Source organism: Sus scrofa, chromosome 9 (genome assembly GCF_054392235.1).
Source record: "Sus scrofa isolate SSC_HxYL_T2T_F1_AM1 chromosome 9, Sscrofa_HxYL_maternal_Yorkshire_Landrace_v2.0, whole genome shotgun sequence".
Classification (NCBI taxonomy): domain Eukaryota; kingdom Metazoa; phylum Chordata; class Mammalia; order Artiodactyla; family Suidae; genus Sus; species Sus scrofa.
Window position 1 is genome coordinate 131020868 of NC_139391.1, and position 22436 is coordinate 131043303.

Consider the following 22436-nt stretch of genomic DNA (forward strand, 5'->3'; position numbering starts at 1 on the left):
GCTCAGTGGGTTAAGGATCCGGCATTGCAATGAGCTGTGGTGTAGGTTGCAGACCTGGCTCAGGTGTAGGCAGGCAGCTGTAGCTCCGATTCAACCCCTAGTCTGGAAACCTCCATATGCCATGGGAGTGGCCCTAAAAAGAAAAAAAAAAAGCCTCCTACCTTCTGTTTTGGTGCCATTGAGCTCAAGATAGTTGGAGGTCTCTCCCCTACTGTAGTGGTACCAAATAAAATATGTCTTGCTGTTTAACAAGTATTTGGTGCAGTTTCTCTTTTATTTTAGCTTTGAATTTTTGCTTCTGCTGAATTAATTCAGGTAATGGAACTACCCACTGTCCCACATGTGCCATTTCTGTTTCATACCACATGGAGCCTATTGCAAAACTCAATGCCTCTCTAATTTCCTGAAAAACAAAACAAAGTAATTAGTGTGAACAGCCAATTTTACTTAAAGTTGAGGGAGACAGAGATAGTTTACATTGTAGAAATGCAAATGGCTTAACGAGGACTATCTCAGAACCTTTTAAGAAATTCTTTATCTTTTTGCTATTTTGTTCAGCCTTTCTCTCTCCTTCCTTACCTTCTCTCCTAGCCTCTCTGGACTCCATTCCTTTCTTGTGCCGAGCAGTATGCTACCCTTTTGTTTCCATGTCCTCTGCTGACTCTGACGAGATTCCCATGTCCACCTCAAGCAGTTGATTGAAGTATTTTCTAAAGTAAGACAATTTCCTCCCTAAGATAAATTCCAGTGCCACTTATAAAGAGATTTTCTTTACCTTGAAAAAATTCCTATAACTCTTTATATTTATTAGCATATCATCATTGAATCCCTCATCACCATGCTTATAAAAGGTCATAATAATACTTATAAATACCAATAAGCAAATAAATATTCTCTGCTTTATCAGAGAGGCAAACATATCAACAGGCAAGAGAGAAATTTCACTAAATTAAGGACACTTACTAGTGGCAATTAAATAGTACATTGACTTCACACATCAAAAAGCACTTAAATAGCTATATATTTTGCTGCATAAAATACATAAAAATAAAAATCACTTAGCTATTTAACAGATTATGAGGCTATTAAATAGACCATATTAAAGGCTTTGCACTAAACTCTGTCTACCCAAAGCACAAAATTTCCTGAACATGTCTAATGCTGTCTCTCATTTTCAAGCAGATGTCAGCCTTGAAACAATCCATTTTCTCAAAATTCTCCAATTATTTATTTATTTATTTATTTGTCTTTTCGAGGACTGCACCTGAGGCATATGGAGATTCCCAGGCTAGAGGTCTAATCGGATCTGTGGCCGCTGGCCTACACCACAGCCACTGCAACAAGGAATCCCAGCTGAATCTGTGACCTGCCCACTACAGCTCCCAGCAACGCAGGATCCTTAACCCACTGAGCAAAGCCAGGGATCGAACCTGAAACCTCATACTTCCTAGTCGGATTCATTAACCACTGAGCCACAACGGGAACTCCCAAGAATTATTTTTTATTCTAGTGCCCATGGATTTCTAGTCTCCATTTTATTTTTTTCATCTTCTGGAGACTGGCTTGGATTACTATTAGCTGAAAACCACAAACTACAGATTGTTTACTTCACACCTAATAGTACCCTCAGTGAGAATGACAACTTGTTATAAGTGAGCAAATAAAAGTCAAATTATGATGAGTCCCAGAATGGCTAGTCTATCTACTAAGAACATGCTGAATGATAAAGTAGGCAACACCAGCTATCTGTCACATCTAGTCATTTTAGATACATATTCCTCTTTAATTTACAACCTGGCAGTAGGTGAGTATAAGCATCCCTATTTTATAGTTTAGGAAAAGACGCTGAAGGAGCTTAAGCAACTGCTCCTCGCCCCAAATTAAATAGCTAGGAAGTGACAGAACTTGATAATCACTATTTTTTCTTTCTGACTCAAAAGCCTGTGCTCTTAATCAATAAAATTTTGTCATATTCTACTGCTTGTCACATACTACACACATTTGTATAATGGGTATTTTTATCTGGAGTTAGGAATTCACGTAGCTTCCTCATTGATACTGAGCCTAAGTCTGTCGAACAGATGCCATTAGGGTAGCATTGCACTATTTACAAAAAACATCCCACTAGTTTTAAGTAATTTTAATACTTCCAAGAACATTTAAATTATTCTTCACAAAATAAACTTATTTTGTTTACTTCATGAGATATACATATATTTTTTTTTTGCTTTTTGCTTTTTAGGGCCACATCTGTGGTATATGGAAGTTCCCAGGATAGAGGTCAAATTGGAGCTGCAGCTGTTGGCCTACACCACAGCCACAGCAACTCGGAATCCAAGCCATGTCTGTGACCTACACCACATGGATACCAGTCGGGTTACAAACCGACCTGAGCCACAACAGGGACTCCCATGAGCTATACATATTTTCTAGACATTATTTACTAAATTCTGGCAGGTGTTTATTTCTCCTAAAATGTAAAGAAATATGCAAAATATTTTCAAATTTTTATTTAACAATTATTATTAAGAAAGGTATCGCTGGAGTTCTCTTATGGTACAGCAGGTTAAGGATCCAGCATTGTCACTGCTGTGGCTTGGGTCACTGCTATGGTGCATGTTTGATCCCTGGCCTAGGAACTCTCACAGGCTGTGGGCATAGCCAAAAAAAAAAAAAAAAAGAAGAGGAAAAATATCTTTTTTTTTGAAGTATGGTTGATTTGTAGTGTTTCAGGTATACAGCAAAGTGATTCAGTTATATATATTTTTTCAGATTCTTTTATATTATAGATTATTGCAAGATATTGAATATAGTTTCCTGTGCTACAATAGGTCCTTGTTGTTTATCAATTTTATATATTGTAGTGTGTATCTGTTAATTCTGAACTCCTAATTTATCCTTCTCCTCCCTTTCCGCTTTGGTAACAATAGGTTTGCTTTCTATATCTGTGAGTCTAGAAAAATGTCACTTTTCATCATCACTCCTTCATCTTTCTAAATCTCACTCATATTTACAGTAGCACTCCCATTTTCTGCTTCTGCCCGTACACACATAAGCACATATCCAGGACCACAAACAGGAGAGTCCTTGATGACTTCATGTCTACAAAGAAGTTAAAGAATTGTGCTTTTGGAGAGAAAAGAATGCTTCTCAACTCACTCTATGAGGCCAACTTCACCATGATACCAAAACCAAAGATATCGAACACACACACAAAAAGAAAATCAAAGGCCAAGATCACTGATGAACATAGATGCAAAAGTCCTCAGTGAAATATTAGCAAACTAAATTGAACAATACCTTAAAAGAGTCACACACTATGATTAAGTGGGATTTATCTCAGGGATGCAAGCATGGTTTGATATCCACAAATCAACCAATGTGGTATATCACATCAAATGGAAGGATTAAAACCCTATGATCATCTCAGTAAATGCAGAAAAAAATCTTTTGACAAAATTCAAATCCATTTATAATAAAACTTTCAGAGTTCCTGCTGTGGCCCAGCAGGTTAAAGAACTGGTGTTATCTCAGTGGCAGCATGAGTTCAATCCTCAGACTGGCGAAGGAGGAGAAGGATCTGGTGTTGCTGCAGCTGTGGTGTAGGTTGCAGCTAAGATTTGACCCCTAGCTGAGGAAATTTCATATGTCACAGATGTGGCAAAAAAAAAAAGAAAGAAAGGAAGGAAGGAAGAAAAGAGAGAGAGAGAGAGAGAGAAAGAAAGAAAGAAAGAAAGAAAGAAAGAAAGAAAGAAAGAAAGAAAGAGAAAGAAAGAAAGAAAGGAAGAAAGGAAGGAAGGAAGAAAGAAAAGAAAGGAATGAAGACAAGAAAGGAATGAAGACAAGAAAAGGAAAGAAAAGACTCTCAACAAAATGGGAATAGATAAAACATACCTCGATATAATAAAGGCTTCATATGACAAACCCACAGCTAACATCACACTCAATGGTGAAAAGCTGGAAACATTTCCTCTAAGATCAGGATCAGGACAAGAAGGCCCACTCTCACCACTTTCATGCAACATAGTACAGGAGTCCTGGCCAAGGCAACCAAACAAGAAAAAGAAAAAAAAAGAAATCCAAATTGAAAAGAAAAAATAAAACTGTCACTATTTGCAGATGACATAATACTCTATGTAGAAAATCCTCAAGACCACCAAAAAAATATTAGGACTTCTCAATGAATTCAGAAAAGTTACAAAATACAAAATTAATATCTAGAAGTCTGCTGTGTTTCTATACACTAACAACAACCTGTTGGAAATTAAAACAATCCCATTTACACCTTGAGGACATTGGCTACATGAAATAAGTCAGAGACAGAGAAGGAGAAATACTGTATGATCTCACTTAGATGTGGGTTTTAAAACAAAACACAAAAAAGCAAATTCATAGACAAAAAGATCAGACATGGCTACCAAGAGGTGGAGGAAGGGGAGAGGAGAGATTGCAGGAAGGTGGCCAAAAGGTACAAACCCCCAAGATAAATGAGAACCAGGGATGTCATGTACAACAGGGCGACTATAGCTGATATTGCTGCATGACACACAGGAATGTTGTCAAGACAGTAAATTGTATAAATTCATCACAAAGAGAATATTTTTCCTTTTTACTTTCTTTCCTTTTTATTGTATCTTTATGAGAATATAGATGTTAGCTGAACTTAACGCAGTAGTTGTTTCATAATATAAGTAAATCAAACCATCACGCTGCACACCGAAAATGTTTACAATGATGTATCTTCATTGTTTCTAAATAAAAGCGGGGTGAAAATAGAAAATAAATAAATAAAACAGAAAGTTAGTTTACATTTTTTAAAAATCCCATTTATAATCTTACAAAAAGAGTAAAATATCTAGGAATAAATCTGACTAAGGAGGTAAAAGACCTGTACTCCAAAAACTGTAGGACACTGATGAAAGAAGCTGAAGATGAGACAAACAGACAGAAAGATTTATGATGCTTACAGATTGTTAAAATGACGACACTACCCAAAGCAATCTACCGATTCAGTGTAATCCCTGTTAAAACACCAATAACGCTTTTTACAAAACTAGAACAAATAATTCTAAAATTTATATGGAAACACAGAAAACCCAAATAGCCAACATGATCTTGAGAAAGAGGAACAAAACTAGAGGTGTCACCACCCTCATTTTAAACTATACAAAGCTAAGTGATCAAAACTGTATGATTGGGAATTCCTGTTGTGGCTCAGTGAGTTAAGAACCTGACAAGTGTCCATGAAGAAACAGGTTTGATCCCTGGCCTTGATCAGTGGGCTAAAGATCTGTGTTGCCACAAGCTGCAGCATAGGAAACAGATGCAACTTGTATCTGGTGTTGCTGTGACTGTGGCATAGGCCGGCAACTGCAGCTCTGATTCGATTCCTAGGTTAGGAACTTCTATATGCTGCAGGTGTGGCTCTAAAAAGAAAAAAACAAAACAAAACAAAACAGGCATGATATTGGCACAAAAACTGACGCACCGATCAGTGGAACGGAATAGAGAGCCCAGAAATGTACTCACACTTTTATGGGCGATCTATGATAAAGGAAGCAGGAATATACAATGGGAAAAGACAGCGTCTTCAATATATAGTGTTGGGAAAATTGGACAGCAATGTGCCAAAGAATCAAACTGGACTTCTCTCTCACACTATGTACAAAAATAAGTTCAAGTGAATTAAAGACTTAAATGTAAGTTCTGAAACCAGAAAACACCTAGAAGAAAAAATAGGCAGTGCAATCTTTGACATTGTCATTAGTAATATTTTGAAGGATATGTCTCCTCAGGCAAAGGAAACAAAACCAGAAGTAAACAAATAGGACTACATCAAACAAAAAGCTTTTGCACAGCAAAGGAAGCTATAAACAAAATGCATTATTGTTGAAAGTATAATTGATAAAACTTTTCAGTGGAAAATTTTGATTTTGTTATCAAGAACTTTCAAATGTTTAAACTCTTTTTTTGGCCTTGCTTGTGGCATACGTAAATTCCCAGGCCAGGGGTCAAACCCTTGCCATAGCAATGACCCAAGCCACAGCAGTGACAGCACTGGATTCTTAACCACTAGGCCACCAGGAACTCCTGATTAAATTCCTTTGATGACCAGTAATTCCCCCCCCCCCCACCCCCTGCTTCTTAGGGCCACATTTGCAGCATATGGAAGTTTCCAGCTAAGGGTTGAACTGGAGCTGCAGCTGCTGGCTGACACCACAACCACAGCAATGCAGGATCCGAGCCGTGTCTGTGACCTACACCACAGCTCACTGCAATGCCAGATCCTTAAGCCAATGAGCGAGGGCAGAGATCAAACCCACAACCTCATGGTGCCTAGTCAGGATTCATTTCTGCTGTGCCACGATGGGAATTCCCAGTAATTCCTTTTTAGGGAGTTCATCCTACAGAAATCTTCTCTGTTAAACGGATTCATGTATAAAGATGTATGTAAATCTTATATACACATGATTATGTGCAAGGATATTTACCATAGATTATTGATATTTTTTTAAAAACTACTGATATTTAATAAGGGGTTTATTTTATTCACTGATGGCACATCGACATGATCACATACAGTAGGAAAGGCAGTATAATATGCTAGTTAGAGGATACGTTTGCAAAGGCAGTATAATATGCTAGTTAGAGGATGCGTTTGCAAATCAGACAAACTAAGGTTTTATCCTGACTCATACTTGCTGTGTGACTTTAATATCATCTAGCCTCCTAGTTTTCATCTGTAAAGTGGCAAAAACTGTACCTACTTCATATAGATATAAAAATTAATTGAAAGAATATATGCTTCTAAACACTTTGCATGTTATCTAACACTTGGGAAATATTATTTTACATCCATTACAAATGATATTTTAAGTATTTCAGAATATGGGAAATGTTTATAATATTAAGATCTGAATGATATGCAGATAACAACTGCAACAGTAATATAATACAAACATTCCTGTAACATATTGGTATGACTGTATCAATTCCAACTTTTCTTTTTCCTCAGTAACCCCTTTCTGGGTAACCGCAAGACCTTAGCTCTGTCTCCCCAGTCTTCCTTGGGATTTCTGGGGAGCCCCAGGAATGTATCTCAGTGCATTCCATTCCCACGCACCCAGGCTACTCCTAGCGTAACTTTGTCCATAGCAACTGGGTTGAAATTTCTTCAGCCTCCAAGACCAGTTGTGTTATTAAATCCGATCTGAAATTCCCTCCTTTTGTACCTGAACCTAAATTGAAATATTCTTCAAATGCCTACTAACTTTCCTAACAATTCTTTCATTTCATTCATTTTTCAGTCATTTGTACCTCTCAATCAATCTTCCTATATGCTGCCCTTTTTTACTTTAAAAGAAATTTTTATTGATTCTTTAAATTCTGTAGTGCTTTACAATGTTTAAAAGTTTCACACACATGATTTCATATGATCCCATAATGACCCCTTTTTAAAAAAACTCCCTACCCCTATATTGCTCATCCCCCCTTCCCTCTCCCCACTAGTAACTACTAGATTGTTCTCTGTGTCTGTGAGTCTTACCTTGCCCTATTTTAAAATTGTCTTTCTTTCATAGATACAGTTTCGCCTTTTATTAAGGTGACTTCTTTACTGATACTGACAATCACTTAGATTACAAATTCTTTATGAGAAGAGTCTAGAATTTCTTTTTCTTTAGCATCTTCCTATAGCATCTAGTATGATTCTACCATAGACATAAAGTATGAACTTGGGGAATTCTTATCAATCCAGTCCCAAAGATGCAGTAAGGAATGGATTATGTGATAGGTACCTATGACTCAGCAAGAAATCCCTCGATGCTAATGGAGTGGACCCTTACATGTTGACTTCCCATCACTCCTCTTACTACCACAACCCAGCCCAGCCTAAAATAATGGAAAGGCAGCAAACCTCTGTTCTAGGCTCGTCTGATCTGGCAAATTCCTCCCCGACATGGGCTGCGGAGACATGAGCTGAACATGAGACGTGCTTCCATAAGGAGCAAGGCAGGTGGAAGCCCTGGGGTGCTGCATTCAACATGCACTACCCTGTACTCATCTTTTTGGCTGCGCCCACTGCATATGGAAGTTTCTGAGCCAGGGATTAAACCCACGCCACAGCAGGGACCCAAGTTGCTATAGTGACAACACCAGATCCTTAACCTGCTGCACAACAAGGGAACTCCTACCCTGTATTTTTAATCAATTTCATATGTACCCTTTTTTTTCTGCTTCTTTGCTGGCTAACAGGTAAAAATGAAAATAATCTCAGCCAACTTGTAATTCAAATCAAACCTTAAACCTGAATAAGCCTTTGTAGTTTGACCTGCCTCATCAGGTACATTGTAAATCCTTTGTATACATTGTCTCAGCTAATCCTCACAAAGCAAGCACTGATGTGGTTGGGACAGTGCTCACCGATGACTCCATAGCCTCCTGTGCATTTCCCAGGCTCCCTTGAAGATAGGTTAGGGCTATGTTCTGGTCAGTGGACTGAGTAGAAATATCATGTCTCTTTAGGGCTAAGGAAGTTGAATACTGGTATGCCTCCTCCATCCCTCTCCTGCTATAAATTCTTGGTTTGGAAGCCACAAGTAGGAGGACAGTTGCCAGGTCCACATTGGAATCTATGAGAGCAAAAAATATAATTTAATTGTGTTAAACCACTAAGATTTCACAATTTGTAACTGCAGCATGGTCTTTCCTGTCCTAACATAGATGACATTCAGAATATTTAATAACTTGTACAGAAAGGGCACTGACCTATATGAATGAATGTAATGACCAATCAGAAAAGACATTGGCAGTATACAGCTGGTTTGGTCATGTGAATACATACCAGTTGAATAGCCCAGAAAACAAACCTACAGATTTAGCCCCATTTTTAGTTAATGAAATTGGTGAAGCTCAAAAACGGTCAGCAACTCCAACGTTCACTGCAGCACTATCTACAGTGGTCAAGACATGGAAGCAACCTAAATGTCCACCCACAGATGAATGGATAAAGAAGATGTGGTACATATATACAATAGAATATTAACCATAAAAAACAGAATGAAATAATGCCATTTGCAGCAGCATGGATGGACCCAGAGATTATCATACTAAGTCAAGTATATCTAACAAGGATAAATATCATGCAATATCATTTGTGGAATCTAATAAAAATGATACAAAACAACTTATTTATGCAACAGAAACAAACTGACAGATTTCAAAATCAAATTTATGGTTACCAAAAGAGAAACTGTTGGGGGGGAGGGGTAAATTGAGTGAAGAGGATTGATGTACACACTACTATGTAAAGAATAGATAACTGGCAAGGACCCGCTGTATAGCACAGGGAAATCTACTTAATATTCTGTAATAGCCTATGTGGGAAAAAAGAATGGATATATATACACACACATACATATATATAATTTAAAAAACAAAACAAAAAGGGTCAGATGGCCTGCCTAAAATCAATGACTTCTAAGTGATATTCAGTCCAGGTCTTTGTGATACAAAGTCTATTCTCTTTCTCTCTCAACATTCTGCTTCCTGTTGTTGAATGATTCTTAAATCACCTCAACATTTCATCAAAAGTTCTTTTGGGGGGAGTTCCCGTCATGGCTCAGCAGCAACAAACATGACTAGTATCCATGAGGACACAGGTTCGATCCCTGGCCTCGCTCAGTGGGTTAAGGATCTGGCATTGCCATGAGCTGTGGTATAACTCGCAGATGCGGCTTGGATCTGGTGTTGCTGTGGTTGTGGCATAGGCCAGCAGTTACAGCCCTGACTCCACCCCTAGCCTGGGAACTTCCATATGCCATGGGTGTGGTCCTAAAAAGACAAAAAAAAAAAGTTCTTTTTGGTGCTACAGTTGAACTGTCCAAATAGTTTATCTTTTACTTTGCCTTTACTTGAAATTTTCCTTCTGTCATTATTCAACTGTAGTATTTAAGCTGATACATCCAACTTTATGCTGTAGCATGTATTAAAAAGACAAGGGAAAATTAAGTTGGATGAAATGCTGGCTTTTGGCATAGTTCTCTTTCTCCTGCTGCTCATTCTTCATCTAAATTCATAAGTCTCTTTTTTCCATGACAAGATAATCATCTCCAGAGCAGCTAACTATTATATCACAAAGGAAGATGCCTGTGAGTGAGAACTGATCAGCAGGAGCTGAGCAACGCTTAGGCAACAGAGATTCTATTTTCACACAAATATCTCTAATTATAATAAGCTAAGGAGAAACTATATCACTCCCCCCATAATCCCCCCTCAATACAAGCAGAGCTATTGCTACATATTCTCACAAAAATATGGTACTTTCAACTACAGACAGCTTTAATAAGAGTACTTTCCTGTGTAGAGATATCACCTATTATTGCAAGACAAACATGTAGCTAGACCAAGAAGCAGGCACTAGTTAAATTAAAATCACACAGATTACAGCAGGATTCAAGAGTAGAAATTAAAGCAGGATCTCTTTTACAGATTGCTCATGACATTCAAACAAACAACAAACCAAAACCTTCTTTTTTTTTTTTTTTTTTTTTCATTTTAGGGCCGCACCCGCAGCATATGGTTCCCAGGCTAGGGATCGAATGGGAGCTGTAGCCTCTGGCCTATGCCACAGCAACGCCAGGTCTGAGCCTCGTCTGTGACCTACACCATAGCTCACAGTGATGGCGGATCCTTAACCTGCTGAGTGAGGCCAGGGATCGAACCTATGTCCTCATGGTTACTAGTCAGATTCGTTCGGCCGAGCCACTACAGGAACTCCCAAAATCTCTTTAAAAAGTGAAAGGACAGGTACAGGAATGGTTACTGGCCAAGGGATAAGTATTACTATAGCTTCTCTTTCCAATGAGGAAATTTGGAATGGGACTGGTGTGGCCAGGAGCTCATATGGGTGCTAATCATTAATTTTGAAATATGTTTGAGCACTTTCCAACACAAGCTCAAGGCAGCACTTTCCTGGCAGGCAGACTCCTGTAGGGAATCTGAAACCACAGCACATACTGCTGATGGAGACCAAGAGAACGATGGAGGTGACGACCAGATGCTGCCTACTACCCACTGATTTACACTGGCTTCATGGAATTTTAAGTTAAATCGTGCTTATAATCTACAAGTGGCATGTGTTGTTTGAAGAATATCAATCTCACCTCTCCCATAGATGATGAGCACCTGGAGGGCAAGCAGCATGTCATATGATTATATGCTCAAGACAATCCATGATTAAAAAAAAAAAAGGTTCTGTCTCAGTATAATATCGAAAGGAGAAGGTCCTCCGATTTCCATTACAGCAGGAAAAAAATCATTGAGGTAGATACTGTCCCTCTGTCCTTTTAGCCCCCAAACTCAGATCACTTGGGTAGTAGAGTGACCACCATTCTGGATTTCCTCAGCATTGGCACCCTCCCAAGTCTCCAGCCCATTAGGCTCCTAAGGACATGTAACCCTTTTTCTGGATTCCATTATCAACCATCCCAAAGATGCTCCCTCCTAGCACTTTAAATCTCTAGCTCCTGTACTCTGGCGTCTGCATCTGACCTTTCTGGATTGGCTCTATTATCACTTTCCGTATGCTGGTCCCCAAGCCGACGGCTGTTATTGGAAGAAGTCAGTGAGCTTTGTTGATGTGACTTTCTCTAAATTCATACTTTTGCCCCCCAAAGAGCCCATACTGCTGCCCAGGATTCTTTTTTGGTCATCCCTTATTGAGTCCTTAGCACTGTCTATTTGGGGAGAATATTCCAAAATGTTAACTACCCTATCAGAGGCACCAACCTTGAACTGATACAGTGGGGTCTGAGAGAGGCTCCCACCTGCACCCTAAATTTCCCCTTTAACTGACTGAGGCGATGTGGGAGAAAAGTGAGGGTGCAGGGGCAACAGCTATTTACCAACCGATACAAAAGTGTATCAATATTTTAAAGTTTTGAACCAACTGAATATCAGCCCTGCTTTCAACTATTACTTTTCCAAAAACTGTCTCTTCTTTTTTCCTGCCCCCATTTGACATCAACCTTTCTATTTATTCATTCAGTAAATATTTGTTGAGCACGTGCCATCGTTCTAAGTAAACAAAAGAGACCAAAAAAACCCCTGCCCTTGTGGCCTTTCATTTTAGTGGAAAGCGATAGAGAAAACACCTTCCAGAAAGGAAGACATTTTTACAGTAAGTAAGATACTTAGTATATTTGAAGGTGATAAGAGCTGTGGAAAAAGAGAAAGAGGAGAGGGTAATGGAGTTTAGACTGCAGGGAGCAGGTGGAGGAGATTTTAGACATGCTGAGGGCTGAACTCCCTGAGAAGGTGACTTGAAGATAAGCAATGAGTCATCTGATGGGGTAATGCATTCAGGACAGAGGCAGCAGGCTATGTAAAAGCTTACATTCTAGGAACTCCTCATTAACCAAAGATGATTTAAGCTCCAACCTCCTGCTTTACAGAGATCAAAAGTATTAGTAGATGATCTCTTTGGCTTTTCCTCTTGGCACCTCTAAGACCTCCTTACATTTTTTTCTTTTCCTTCACGTCTTAGATAAATAACTGCTCCTTCTTCCACAGTCTTCTGCTTTCCTTTCCTACATCGTGGTTCAGCAGAAACAAATCTGACTAGTATCCATGAGGACGCAGCCTTAACCTCTTTCTTGAGTTCAACATATTCTATTTATAAATCTAATACTTTAAAAAAATCGCTTTTACTTGTTAGTAGGTTAATATTCAATTAATTGTGTTTAGAATGATTGACTTCCCCAAAATAGTTTAAACTGTTTTCAAATTTTACATAATCTCCGAATATTTCAAATATCTGACAGAATAGACTTTCAAATGTAAAAAGCATAGTTTATCTGAACACTTAAATAACCAACAAAACCACATACTGATTATCGTAATAATTACAACACATTTCCCAGAACTAATACAAAAATTAGAATTCAATACCTTTAAGCTATATCATAATTTTCTGTATATTGCCAGGGTTACAGAATCACTTATCCAACCAAAGATCGCACGTTTTCCATCTTACTTGGCCTAAAATTGGGGGCTACAAAAGTGCCATAGATTTAAGTCTATCAGAGATTATGAACCTAGAACCATTTCCTGAGCTCTTTCTTTCAATGTTGGGCATTCTCCTGCCTGCCCATTTTCTTCGAACCTATCAAGCAGAGAGAAAACACAGAATGAGATCTGAAGGGAAGTTAGAAAAAAAGAAATAAAGATGGGAAAATCCTAGTCGGAAACAGAGTTGAGGTTACTGAAGATCCCAGCTGACAGAGGATATGCCCTCCGACTCTTTTTTTTCTTTTAAGCGAGCAACCTCTTTTACAACCTTAATTGTTACTGCGACTTACTAAGAATCTCCTTTCTGCCTAATTGCATTTCATATTTTTTTGTCTTTCTTTTGGCCTGCCTGTTATTACTGGCAAGCCCCTTTAACTTAGAAAACTTCAATCAATATAGACTGTCATCCTCTTTTTTTGGAAACTGTTTCCCTTGCTTTCGTGAGGCTACAGTCTCCTGGATTTTCTTTTATCCGTCTTCACCACCCCATTTGTTCTCGAATCCTTTCACTCTTTCTTCCTCCCTGCACTGCATGAAGGTGACCAAGCTCCAGGGTTCAGAGCCAGAGCCCTCTACCTCTCTCTAGACCCGCTCTCCATTGGAATCTTCAGCAACTTTAACTCTCAGCTTTCAACCAGGACTTTCCAGTCGGCACCTCTCTTTCCCAATTTCTTTTCTGAATTCAGATCTGTGTTTCCTATGGACTACTAGAAATTTGCACCTAGATTTCTTGCCTTTAATTCACACTCAATTCAGCTAAAATAAAATTCTTTATCCTCTTCACAAATAACACCCTCCCCACCTTCCTTTATTGGTACTAATATTCTCCCAGACCCAAGACTTGAAAAGTGGTAACCTTATAAAAAGAGACAGTTGGGGGTTTTAAGGGCAAGAGGGATGGTAGGAATCACAGAACAAAATCAGCCTATCTAGAACAGACTCTCCAGAGGGAACAAAACAAAACACCAGGGCTTAAGGGTTATGTTCCCTGTTCTGACTTGAGGCTATGTGTCCTGCTAAGTTGAGTCTCTGCAGAACAGAGTTGCCCCAGACCAAATTCAAGCTTTAGAACAGGGAAGGACAAGCTTCCTGGTGGGTTAAAGCTTTCCCCATCGGTTAAAAAAACTGTTTTAATAAAACAGCGCTCAAGAGTTTTTCTTTTCAGGAGCATCCAAGTGAATCTACTGACTGCAGGACCACAGATCCCTGAACTTTAACTCTGAGGATTCTGTTGTACTCAAGCACCTAGGAAATTTGAGGGCTTCTTTCTCCCTTACTTCTCATATTCAGTTCGACATTAACACACAGGTCTTCTTTCTCTGATATGTCTCTCAAGTACATTCCTTTTTTGTTTGTTTGTTTGTTTGTTTTGTTTTTTTTGTTTGTTTGTTTTTGTTTTTTAGGGCCACATGTACAGCATATGGAAGTTCCCAGGCTAGGGGTCCAATCAGAGCTATAGATGCCAACCTACACCATAGCAAAGTAGGATCCAACCTCCACCACAGCTCACAGCAACGCCAGATCCTCAACCCAGGGAGCAAGACCAGGGATCGAACCAGCATCCTCATGGATACTAGTTAGATTCATTTCCACTGAGCCGTGAAGGAACTCGGCATTCTTTTTCACTCCCTCTATTACCACCTGGACCAGGTTCTTATGACCTTGTTCCTGAGATACTTTGGCCAATATTTGCTATCTCTTTGCCAATGGTCCTTCTCCAACCAAGAATCAAGTCTTTCCTGTAGTCAGAAAGTACCTTGGAGTAAGCTAGTCCAAAGGCCATTGAACTCTTGGAGCCCTTCCCCAGTGTCTCTTACTGCTCCTCCAACCTGGGATAACTAATCCGTCTCAAGCACAGAAATGAAGTTGAGTCCCATATTACTTACCTTTTTTCCCAAAACCTACAGTGGATTTTCCAGAGTAAAATGTGAACTACGGAGTTCAAATTGAAGTAAGGGTCCCTCAGCGTAATAGTCATGAACCTCTTCAGTGCCACCTCTCATCACAGCCCCTCCACCACTCACAGACCACTTACTGTTCCTCGCACACACCGTGCAGTGGAACTCTGCTTATCTGCCCACTTGGTTCCCTCTATCCTAGAATGTTCCATTCTCTGTTTACCAAAATCCTGCCTATTCTTTAAGATCTAAGGCTCAGATTCTCCTTATTTGAAATTATCTTTTCCTCTCTGCTCCCCTATAAGCATTTCACTTATATGAAAGAGGAGAATGGCTTCACTAGTAGCTGTGCACATGTATGTATCCTTCAGAAAACTATGAGCTCCTTGAGTACATGTATTTTGTAGGTTTATTTTTTTTTTGAGAAATTCTTGAGAAATTGAAAATTCCCTATTCTCCTGACTTTCTGCTTTTTCAGACATTTTGGTTGGTTTTATATGAGCAAAGTGTTTTTACATAATTATTAATGAAACATTCATTCTTTTATTCTCTACAAGCTGTACAGGGGGCCGCAAGAGTGAATTCTTGGCACAAATAAGACACTGAGGCTAATGACTAGAGCAATAATCATACAACTGCCTTCCTGGCACAGAACTGCAGTGAGGTGAACTGTAACTTCTAGTGCCTGGTGGTGGCAATATTTTCCTCATTAGACCTGCTCATGGGACATGGTTTTGGGCAATCTTCCTAAAAGCTTAGCCTTGAGTCTAATGTTTCATCGTTCCAACCATTCTGTCAACTACCTCATACCTTTTAATGAAACTCTTTTTCCACTTGGTCAGCCAAAGTCAGCTTCTGTTGCTTACAACCAAGAACCCTGACTGATGATATATTTTCCTTAAATCCCCATAGACAAACTGAATCAGGATCATAACATTTAAAACATCTTTCCTGAAGGGGCAGGGATAAAATAGTGAAAATATAGTATTAAAAGTAACCTATCACAGGGTACTCAATAATTGCTGCTTTCAGGGGCTACGAGTCCAGCCTGTGCTCATAGAGTAATTTCATAGGCCTCTGTGCCTAGTTTCTGACATGGTACAGGTGTAGAAGCTAGCTTTTCCTCTACCATAGCCAATTATCCTTAGGCACAGAAGGCAAGTGCCTTGGACCCACCGTACTTTTAGGGACCCGTGAAAACATTTCAGTTTTAGTTTTGTAAAATGGGATTTTCAAAATGGATATCATTATAATTAATATGGAAATTATAGCAAAACTATAATAATGAATCCAGCCTGGATCATACAGCACAGTGTGTGTGTGTGTGTGTGTGTGCGCGCACGCGCGTGCACGCATGTGTGTGTGTAGAACAGAATAGTAAAATTAAAAACAGACCTGCACACATATATGGTTAATCAAATATTTACAAAGATGCCAAGTCAACTCATTAAGATAGGAAGTCTTTTCAACAAATGGTGTTGGAACAACTAGAAAAATGTATAGAAAAAATAAATCTTGAGTGCTCACTTCAGCAGCTTATGTACTAACATTGGAATGATACAGAAAAGACCAGCATGGCCCTTGTACAAGGATGACATGCAAATTCAAGAAGTAGTCCATGTTTTTAAGACAACTGATTTTAAGTATTCTTACCACATACACAAAAAATAGTAACCTGTGAAGTGACGGATTTTTTAATTAGCTTGATTGTGTTACTCTATTCACAGTGTATACATATATCATTCTTTAATTAGAACAATCTAAAGGCAAAAGTACAGAAACAGTAGAAAGATCAGTGGTTGACAGGAGTTCGGGGAAGAGAGGCATGTAAAGGCAGAGCATAGAGGAATTTTAGGGCGTTGAAACTCTCTGTACGATACTATAATGGTAGATGCACATCATACAATCATCCAAATTCATTGAAAACCCTAATATAAACCATGGACTTAGGGTGCAGAATGTTGATTGTGAGGGAGACTGTGTAGGGGCATGAGTATATGGAAATACTGATGCCTTCTTGTCAGTTTTGCTGTTAACCTAAAACTCTTCTAAAAAATAAAGCCCATTAAAAATGTAAGCCATAAACTGAGAATATTCCTATATATATATGATAAAGAACTTATATCCTTATACGATTATATATAAAGGACTCCTACAAATAAAAAATAAAAGGGTTATGCATTGTCATTGCAGCAGCTTAAGTCGACTCGAACAGATATTTCACAAAAGCAGGCATATTAGTGGCCAATAAGCACATGAAAAGCAACTTGACATGATTTGTCATCAGATAAATATGAATTAAAACCACATTGAAATTCTACTTCACACTCTCTAAAATGGCTAAAACTAAATATTAACATCAATTGTTGGCATGAATGTGGTATAGGGGGAACTCTCATACACTGCTCTTGAGAGTATAAAATAATACAGCCTCTTTGGGCAACTGTTTGGGAGCTTATAAAATTATACACCCGCCTAATGACCCAGCAATTCCAATCCTAGGTATTTATCCAAGAGAAGGAAAATACACATTCACAAAAACTTGACCAAGAATGTTAATAGCAGCTCTACCCCCCCCCCCAAAAAAAAACCCAAAGCAAAACAAAACAAAAACTGGAAGCAAATACAAATGTTTATCAACAGGATAATAGATTTTTGAAAAAAAATCTTGTATATTTATACACAGGAATATTACTCAGTAATAAAACAGAATGAACTAATAATAAGGACAATATGGATGAATCTCTAAAACATTGTACCAAGTAAAAGAATCAGATACAAAAGAATACTTATTGCATAATTCCATTTATGTGACTTTAAGAGCAAACAAACTAACCCATAGTGATAGAAATCAGAACATGGTAACCTACGGAGTTTCTGTCCTGGCACAGCGGAAATGAATCTAACTAGGAACTGTAAGGTAGCAGGTTTGATCCCTGGCCTCGCTCAGCGGTTTAAGGATACAGTGTTGCCGTGAGCTGTGGTGTAGGTCGAAGATGCAGCCTGGACCTGGCATTGCTGTGGTGTAGGCTGGCAACTATAGCTCTTATTAGATCCCTAGCCTGGGAACCTCCATATACCTCAGGTGTGGCCCTAAAAAGACAAAAAAACAAAACAAAAAAAGCCAAAACCATGGTTGCCTATTTGGGAAGGGAGATTGACTAAAGAAGGACATAAAGGAACTTTCTAGGGGTGAAGGCTAGGGGTGAAGGGAATGTCTTACATCTTGACTGGCGTGTTGGCTACAAGAGTATATACAATTATACAGTTAACAGGTACTGGCAACATGTTAACTTTTACCTCCACAAGAAAGAAATGTGCAAAGCCTCTGCCTAAACTCTACATATTAGTCACTCAAAAATATTTTATTTTTTTTATTTTTTTTTTGTCTTTTGTCTTTTTGTTGTTGTTCTTGTTGCTATTTCTTGGGCCGCTCCCACGGCATATGGAGGTTCCCAGGCCAGGGGTTTAATCGGAGCTGTAGCCACTGGCCTACGCCAGAGCCACAGCAACGCGGGATCTGAGCCGCGTCTGCAACCTACACCACAGCTCACGGCAATGCCGGATCGTTAACCCACTGAGCAAGGGCAGGGACCGAACCCGCAACCTCATGGTTCCCAGTCGGATTCGTTAACCACTGCGCCACGACGGGAACTCCTTTTTTTTTTTAATTTTTTTATTTTTTTTGTCTTTTGTCTTTTTGTTGTTGTTGTTGTTGCTAGTTCAAAAATATTTTGATTACTGATAATAAAAATAATGAAATCCCCCCTCCCAGAAAAAGAAATATGACCTTAAGCTTGTTAAGCAAGACATGTATACATCTTTTTATTTTCTTTCCCTCTCATGCCTGGAGGAGTGTCCAGAACACAATGGTTGTTGAATACACATTTGAGGCAAGTTAAAGAAATGAACAAATTGTTTTGGCAGTTTGTAGACATGCAATAAGACATTCAGGTAGCTTCTTCCAGGCATGTGTCTAGTTTCCAACTGATAACTCCTTATATAGAGAGAGGGACCTTCCTTCTCTGCTTCTCTTACACTATCAATGATCACTCTAGCTGTAAGCAAATTAACTCTCTTAACTCTCTTTGCTGGTCAGCTTGTGTGTATGTGTGCATGCGTGGGTGTCTCCATGGTATGATCATTGTCTTGAGCTGTTCTCCTGTGAAACTGTCTAAATTGATGAGATTATTTTTGAAAATTTATCTAGTCACATAAATATATAGTATAAATAAACTGAAAACTAAATCACAAGTACTTTTGAGAGAAAAATCTTTGCTTAACTTATGATTTTAAAGATAATTTCCCCTCAAAACTAGAGGAATGACTGCAAAGTTACTCTATATTGTATATGTTTTGTTCCAAGACTGTTTCCAAACTAAAGCTCTTATTATGAGAAATGTTTTCTCTACTGATGATTTTGAACTTTTGAAAAATATAAAGATTATATAACTGTAGGTAGATACATTAGGCTAATGTTGAAAACAATCTTTTTTTTCCCCTGAGATATATTCATCCTTAAAATGAAATTACTTTCAATACTTAAACGTGACTTGAAAGAATAGACGTTTTTTATAGTTTCAGTTAAAGAAAAGCAGATGTCAGACAAAGATGTGTTATTGGATTCTAACTATTGAAATGGGATGTGTCTGAAATTCCAGATGAGAATAGAGAAAGTGGGGATGTGTTAAATGTTAATATTTACATATCAGAGCTGTATTTTCCAAGGATATTTTGCTTTAGATTAAGTAAAAGTTACTCAGAAACCTTAGATCTTTGAAATATTTATCAAATATAATTGCATTTCGGTGAAAATAACTGCATTTCAAAAGCCAGAAGCTTCAATAACTTCCAGATTAAGAAATGAAGTCTCAGTTAATTTGAAAAGATGATTGGAGAATTTTATTTTATTATACGACTGGCATAAAAGGAAACTTCGGAACCACCTACAAGTTCTGATCCTTTACTTTCAACTTGAGGTCACATTCCACTCTCCAGTCATGGGATGGCCTCTTCCATGAAGCACACATCTGGTTTAAATTCCCACCATATGTGATAAATCAGTGCATCACAGATAATAAATTTGGAAGACTGTATCCCTTCAGGCTTTGACTTCTAGTCTCTTAGCCTTTGCAAGTCTGATGATTTTTCCATCTTAACTCATCTATTCATAGTAATAAGAGAAAGCTCAAAATACGGGATGTGTGCTTTAGAACTAAGAACTTATTTCCAAAGGTAATCAGTGGGAAACTTGAAATGAACAGTCTTTGCTGCTGCCGTGTTTTTATGAGCTTTGAAAAACTGAACCCAACATTGTACAACTTCCTAGGCTGTAGTCCTTTTTATCCAACTATGTTTAGTAACTGGGGATTATCATTAAAGTGTAATGGATATTCACTATTTGGATTATTCATAAATGTATTATCTTATTTTAGAGCAAATATTGAAGAAAACCTTATCCTGATTTTTATTAGTTAAAGCAAGACAGACCACCAGTTGTGAGAAGACAGTTTAAAATTGTGGTTAAGGACATGAATTTGCCCACCCTATTGCTTGAGGGTGACTTAGGCAAGTGTTGAAATGCTTTAAACCTCTATTTTCTAATCCATAAAATGGTGATAATGATGGTAGTAACTTCCTTATAAGGTTGTAAAGATTAAATGAGACACAGAGTTCCCGTCATGGCGCAGTGGTTATGAATCTGACTAGGAACCATGAGATTATGGGTTCGATCCCTGGCCTCGCTCAGTGGGTTATGGATCCGGCGTTGCTATGAGCTGTGGTGTACGTTGCAGATGCGGCTCAGATCCCGTGTTGCTGTGGCTCTGGCGTAGGCCAGTGGCTCAGCTCCGATTCGACCCCTAGCCTGGGAACCTCCATGTGCCGTGGGAGCAGCCCAAGAAATGGCAAAAAGACAAAAAAAAAAAAAAAAAAAAAAAAAAAAAAAAGATTAAATAAGACAATGCTTATAAAATACTTAGCGTAGTACCTAACACATACAAACTTTATGAGATTGTTGGATATTAGCACAGTTGTGATTTTACCTACCCCTCTTCTAATTTCCGGGACTAATGCTGTCAAAAGTGGAGGCTTATGAGAGATGCTATTCCATAGTGTGTCATTAATAATGGCCCTCAAGGGAAAGTTATTTCTGTGGCCTTTCTCTCATCGGCCGCACTACATTTGGTGTGTGTGTGTCTCTCCTACTAGATGCTGAGTTATTTGAGGATAGGGTCTATGTCTTATGTTTCTTAGAATTGCTGAGTCTGGTTAATTGTAGACTCTTACCAAGCGAATGTATAATCAAACATACATGAACATATACTTAAAGCATTAATTTTAAATTTGAGTTATTTACACAGTTTTAAGTAATTAGAAAGACTGCTTTCTTTTAGCTGGGTCTAATAGAGCCATATAGATATCACAACTACAAATTATAGTTAAGAATCACGTATTTTTCTTTGTTTACATTTCAAAGATGACGATGCTTTTTAGGCATTTTATATTTGAGATGCCCATTAGACATCCGAGTGGAGAGACTGAATAGGGTGTTGGATATAAGTTTGGAGAGGTCTTTAAGTTTCCAGAAACTTATAGAAGTCTGTAAGTCTGGAGAAAATAGGGAGTTGTCACCATATGGGTAGTGCTTATAGCCATGTGACTGAATAGGATCACTGAGGAAGAGGATATAAATTAAGAGGGAAAAAGGTCCTAAGACTAAACCCTGGGACATTATAAAAGTTAGAGTTTGGAGTGATAATAAGAAGCAACAAAAGAGACTGAGCTAGAGAGGGTCAAAGAAATTAGAAGAACTGCAAGAGTTATCACATGTCCACCTCTCATTGGCCCTGGCTCTCTTCAACTCACTCTGATTCCTCTCATCTATCTCAGGAGCTTTTTCCAATTTCAGTGCACTATTTGGATCCACATCTCTAATTTTCCTTACTGCCCCTCTGCTTCTCATGACCCTCACTCAGTAATTCTCTGTTTTGCCTGTGTCTTCAGATTTGGCCCACCTGCAACTTAAGGACATAGGGTTGGGGTTCCTTTGGCAGCCTCAGCTCACAAGAGCCTTGTACCTCTCCCTTATTCATCACCTCTGTTGTCATCCTCTCTACTGAAAGAGGCAGAGAGGTAGCTCCTTTTGATGTTCCTGGCTTCAGATCCTCTGATTCAACTTTCAGGTGGACACCTTGCACCCCCTGAACTTGTCCTAAGCCCTGATTTCATGGACTTCCTCCTTGTCTGTGTATTGTGTTCTTGCTCCAGATCTGGGCATTTGGCCACTTTAGAGAAACAACCTGTCCTTTTCAGTCAGTCCCTGAGCTCCCCTCTCTCTGAATAACCTCATCCCCACTCTACCCCAACTTTAGTGGCTAGCACTTTTGCTGTGACCCCTCGGGTCACTTGAGACATGCTGGAAGGAAGTCAAGTCTCCTGAGCCCAGCCTAATACATTGCCCAAGCTTTT

General features: G+C 38.7%; 1 non-coding gene across 1 annotated transcript; it reads left to right on the forward strand.

The window, feature by feature from the left end:
- Positions 1-16485: 16485 nt before the first annotated feature.
- LOC146400189 (U6 spliceosomal RNA) lies at positions 16486-16592 on the forward strand. The gene has a single exon (XR_014816998.1). It is a non-coding gene; the product is annotated as a U6 spliceosomal RNA (small nuclear RNA).
- Positions 16593-22436: the final 5844 nt, after the last annotated feature.